This window comes from Phoenix dactylifera, chromosome 1 (assembly GCF_009389715.1).
Source record: "Phoenix dactylifera cultivar Barhee BC4 chromosome 1, palm_55x_up_171113_PBpolish2nd_filt_p, whole genome shotgun sequence".
In the NCBI taxonomy this organism is placed as follows: Eukaryota; Viridiplantae; Streptophyta; class Magnoliopsida; order Arecales; family Arecaceae; genus Phoenix; species Phoenix dactylifera.
Window position 1 is genome coordinate 27,769,156 of NC_052392.1, and position 5,930 is coordinate 27,775,085.

Below are 5,930 nucleotides of genomic sequence, written 5' to 3' on the forward strand. Positions count from 1 at the left end.
ATAAAATTCCACAAAGTTTGATCGGTGGAAACAAATTCACAAGATTGCTTAGACAGCCCTCAGATGGTTGTCTAGAATTATGAGAATTTAGAGAGAAGAGAGTAATTTTCTTATGAATTGAAAGGCTGGGGTTAATGATGATAAAAGGGAAACTAGGAGTAAATCTATGATGGAAGAAAGGATATTAATGCAAAAACTCCTAGATCTAAGGGCAATGGTTAGGGCTTAGAAATATCTATGGTAGGATGATAATTTAATAGGAGAAGTGATGGACTTAGAGAGGCCAAACACAAACATCTAATTAGGTAAATACATATAAACTTGGACAAAGCTAGTCATTTATGGGGAAGATCTCCAGTTTATCTATTAAGAGAGAGAAAATGGTGCAAAGAGGGAGTTGGAATAGGATGTGTGGCCTCAGACACTTTGCATGATGAGGGGAAGAGGAGGATCAATGTAGTTATGCATGTATTTTGGGTGAGATCTAGTAATTTTCTAAAGCTTTGTAAATAGAATTATATGCAGCAAAGTTTTGCTTATGAAAAGAGTGTACTTGTAGTGTATTAGATCTAATAGGTACATAGAGATTAGAAGAATCTGGAAGATCTAGGTATCATGAAGAGAGGGTGCCAAAATGATGTGGTCTTAAAAAGGAAACATGTGATAATTAAGGGGTTAAATTAGGGTAGCCAATGTCATAAGATATTTTTCTCTAGATGGAGATCTGTGGAGGTGAATTTTAGGAAGGATGGGTGATGAGAAAAGATAACTCAACTACATTAAATAGAACAAATGATAGTCCAAAAATTTAGCAAGTGTGAAGGTAAACGATCAAAAGGTATTTTGCATGAATTAAAAATGTATCCATGGTCCGGAAGGAAAGGTGTTCGGATGCAATTTGGATAGAAAATATAAGGTTTAATAGATTAATTATGGATTAATCAAAAAAAATCATCCAAAAATGTAGCAAAAATAAGAAAATAGATATTTAGGACTAATTAGGCCAAACTGGGTCAAGGAAAGATGAAGGTCAGTCAGGTAATGATCAAGAAAGGTTCAGAAAAAATCTGGTCTCCAGTCCAAACTCTAAAACTTTATTGGAAAGAGAAATAGGAAAAATCGTCCTAAAAATAGTAAAAACATTGGAAATATGGATTCAGACTAAATTAGGACAAACTAAGCTGGAAGAGAGTGTGGTGAAGGTCTAAAAATAGATGAAAAAGTAACTTGGCCATCAACAAGAACATAAATTTATTAATTGTGATATTTGAGGGTTGTCTACACCTTTTTTGATCTACAAGGCAACTCAAAATTCCCTTAATAGAAACCTGATACATAACCCTAGAATCCAAAAACAAACTCTTAAGAGTCCTCCTCAGAAACAAGTGATCTTTGGATGGCACCTGATTTTCTCCAAACCAATGTAGAACTTGAGTCTAGCTCAAAAAAACCTCTTTCAGTGAGATCCTGGTAATCAAGCTACACTACAACAAAGAGCGGTGGAGATATAAATAAACTAAACCCTGAATAAGCTTCCCCTTCCAAGTGCTTGCAAGCAGAAATATACATCTCATATAACTAGGATTTAAAACAGAGTCCAAAATAATACAAGAAAAGAACTCCCGGAAGATGGCTAGCGCTCCGCTGAGGTCCCCAACCTCTCCACCGCCTTCCCCATAATTCCCGCCTTCACCAAAGTCCCCTACCGTCCTTCCACGCCAAGCCCAAGTCCTTCCCGCCAAATCCCCCACCGCCATCCGCTTGTATAAATAGCTCTCGAAGGTCATCCTCTGCACATGGTCGTCCCCGCAGAGCTCCACCAGCGCCTCCTTCGTGGCGTTGCTCCCGTATAACACGCTCTGAAGGAGATCAGGAACCGGAACATCCACAGGTACTCTTCTGTCCCATTTCCTCAAGTACTCTCTCTTCAGATCCTCTTCGGTCACCATGCCCTCGCTCTTATCGTTCCAGATTCCTCGCCGATCGCCTCGCCGCAAACCTCCCGACTTGGCGGCGAAGTAGATCCCCTCGCCGGAGCACTTGGTTACGTACCCGGCGGCGTCGCCGACGAGATGCCACCCGCCCCACCACACGGCGCGGCGCGGGTGCTCCGGGATCGGGTGCGCCTCCACCTTGATAACTTCCCCCCCCGCGATCTTCGGCCAGGCTCGGGCCCGGAGATCCCGGCCTGGTACTTCTTTGATCTCCGGCTTGGACGACACCGTTCCGGGTGCCCACAGCCACGTGGTCGCCACTTGGGGAAGACCCATCCGTAGAAGTCTGGCGACACGTCGCCGCCGACGTACATCTCGGCGAGGTCCTCGTAGTGGGCCATCTTCTCCGGTGGGAGCGGATCCGCTCCTGGAAGGCGATGGCGGAGGAGTACGGTGCCGGCGGAAGATGGATCGGGCGACGCGGCTGTTGGCACCGTCGGCGCCGACGACGATGTCGACGGCGAGGGTGGAGGGGGTTCCGGCGAGGGCGCCAGGGGCGGGGGATGATGTATAGTGAATTAAATAGGGCTCGCCGGAGGGAGAGGGAGGAGGGGGTTCGAGGGAGGTGAAGAGGCCGGGGAGGAGGTGGGCGCCGCGGATTGGGCGCGGGGAGCGGAGGAAGGCGTCGAGGACCTCGCGACGGAGCATGGGATGTGCTCACCATGGCGGAGGGAGCGGCCGAAGTCGACGGCGAGGTTGGAGGGGGAGAAGATGCGCATGCGGGTGACGCGGCGGTCGACGAGGTGGGCGGGGAGGGAGAACTCGTCGAGCATGCAGAGGGGGATGGCGCCTCCGCAGGGCTTGGACCCGGCTGGGCTGCGCTCGATGAGGTAGGTCTCAACGCCCGCCGACGGCGAGGGCCTCTGCGGCGGAGGCGCCGGCCGGCCTCCGCCGATGACGGCGGCGCGGAGGAGGCGGCCGGCGGAGACAGGAGCGGGGAGGGAAGAAACGGAGGGGATTCTTCGGGGAGGGCGCGGGGATTTCAGTGAGAGGCCGGTGGGAGAAGGGAGCAGAGAGGTGGACGGGGCGGCCATGGGTGGGAGTACTGTGCTTTAGGGTTTTTTAGGATACTTGGCTTCCAGTGTAGCATAGAGACTCGAATGGGGTAGTGGGTTCGGTACTTCAGTGATCACAGTGGCTCGCAGTACATAGATTTAGTTTTTTAAACAAAAATATTTAATGCTTGTGTCGTTTTCCTTCGTCGGGGCCGTGAGTGGGGCTGCGCGGGTGATGGGCATTAAGATGTCGTTTCCTTTCATCCCGACTTGTCTTCGGCGTGACCGCATGCATGTTCAAACATTCTAACCCTCTTAAAACCGAATAAAAGCAGCATCCAATCTCAAGGGTTTGCCGGGCTGTTGCTAGGGTTCAGTGATGCCGCTTTGGTAAAAAAGTTCCAACATATTTGTGGGAAATATCGTGGATAGACAGTAGGTTGGATTAAGTTTTTCCATTTATACATATATTTATTTATTTGGCGCACACAATTTTACCCATTTGCACTTACGTCCTCTATGTTTAGAAGAATTTCAATTGGATTTGGAGCCACCAAGGTAATGCTCCATTGCAATCTCATCCTTTCGTCCCACTGTCCTAATGTCAATGAATTTTGTAAATTTTGTGAATCATGACAATAAAAGTAAAAATAACCTCTTGGATTGTTGCCTCTTACTCAACTAGCATGATAGTATTAACTTCTAATATATAATTAGAGTTTATTATACTGACTCAAACCTTATTCATATTATAAAAATTTTGATCATCTCCATATATTATAGTATTTCATATTTGAATAATTAATTATTTTCATAAAAAATTCAACCCTCTTCTTTTGTTCAAAAATAAAAAATAAATTATTTAAGTTTATTCTTTACAATATTTCGAAAAAATATGTTTAAAATATTTAAAAATATTGAGAATGTCAACATCTTTCTATATTCATATTTTTGAAATTTTTTAAAATATATAATTCATAATTGTTTTTATTGATGCTACAATTTTTTTTATATTTAATATAAAAAATTTTATACTATATATATATATATATATAATTGTGACCATTATACATGGGAGATGAAATACAACAAAGGAATTTTAAGCCAAAAAAAAAGAATTTCAAGCCAAGGAAAGTTTCGAATTAATTTCTTACACCAAATAAGACCGAAGCTTTGAAATCATTCGATCGTATCTAAGGAGCAAGTCGAGTAACCAGGAAGTGGCTAGGTATGGTCCTTAACAAACCAAGTGAAAAGACTATCAGGCCAAGTAATCATTAGAAAGGCCAAGTGAAGATTAATGTCAAATCAACCCGATCATATATGGTGAACTATAGATCTTTTCCTAATGGGCTAACCAAAGGGATCGGAATATAGTACAAGCTCAAGCAATTATTGAGAAATCGTATAGAATCTAACATGTTTTTTAGGATACGGAGGAAAAATGGAGGAGTGGGGTTTCGGCATATGGGACTTAAAAATAAAGCCTAGCATATAAAGACTAGGGGGCTCTCAAATTAGTACCTGAAGGTCTGTAGATTGCAGAACCCTAGAACACTTGAAATGTTCTTGCCTCTTGGAGGCGAGAACATGAAGCAAAAGCAGGATCCTAACTCATCTTGCTATTAGGCATGAGCGAGTTTGCAGGAGCATGATGGAGATGAAGAGGCTTTGGAGAGCAAAAGCTATTGAGGGCGATAAAGATAGAAGATGATCTTTTGAGATTTAAAAAGATCTTTATACCATACATAACCATACCTAGAAGAATTCAAATTGGTTGTGGTATTTCGGAAAGTAACTTAATCAAAAGGGAAACAATTTAGTAATGACACAATCCTTAGCGGAAGAGAAGACATATTAGCACGAATTATCTCCATAAAAGAGAAAACCTCTAGGAAGCATAGGAATTCCGAAAGAAGTATTTATTTCAAATGCTTGGTCGTTGGCATCTGATGTAGTGCAGATGTTGTGTTCAATAACCCCATCACCCTTCCGATCGATGGCTGATAAGATGTGGAGAGTATTGTGTATACCACATCCTAACATCCAAGGACCATTATACACACGACCGCTCCAACGAAGTATAACAAAGGGAATTTCAAGTTAAGGGAGGTTGCAAATCAAGTACTTAAGTCAAATAAGACTGAAGCTTTGATATCATTCGATCTTACGCAAGGAACAAGCTAAGTAACTAGGAAGAGGCTAGTCATAGTACTTAACAGATTGAGTGAAAAGGTGGTCAGATTGAGTAGCCATCATAGAGGCCAAGTGAAGATAAATGTCGAATTAGCCCAATTGTGTATAGTGAATTATAGGTCTTTTCCTAGTGACCTAACCAAACGCATCAGAAAAGTACGCGATTAGGCAGTTAACGAGAGACGGTATAGGATCTAATATTTAACGAGACATGACGAGTGAAAAAAACAATAGTTTTGGTAGTTGAAACTGTCAGAAAAAGTGGAGTCCCGGTGTGGGCTTGTACCAACAGTCAACACGTATAGATACCAAATTGTCTGTAATTCTATGCATAAATAATGGGTGTAACCTAAAAAAAATCTTTTTTTGCGAATCAAATACTTAGCTTTATCCTTATCTTTACAATTAATTTACAATTTTATTTATCTTTAATTTTTTTTGCTTTTGTTACCCATTTCTACTCTAGTTTATTTATAGCTACAGCGTAGAATCATAGCCCCGGCTACATCCTACCTTCCTCTCTTTTAGAAAGATGGTATCATGATAGTAAAAATCCTTAAAGGTCAAGACACCAGGACTTGCATTACCAACCCTTCATCCTATCTTCTTTCAGGCTACCAATGATGGTCTCATGCCTACACACTCACACATGTTGTCCTTCCTACCCCCAACAGAGGATTTCATGGGTAATACATTCTTTTCTAGCATGCCTAGTGGGACAATTGGGTAGCTGTTGTCATACCGC

At 42.7% G+C, this 5,930-nt stretch overlaps 1 pseudogene; it reads right to left on the bottom strand.

Annotated features, from left to right (window-relative positions):
• Positions 1 to 1,484: 1,484 nt before the first annotated feature.
• On the bottom strand, positions 1,485 to 3,028 carry LOC120111617 (annotated as a pseudogene).
• Positions 3,029 to 5,930: the final 2,902 nt, after the last annotated feature.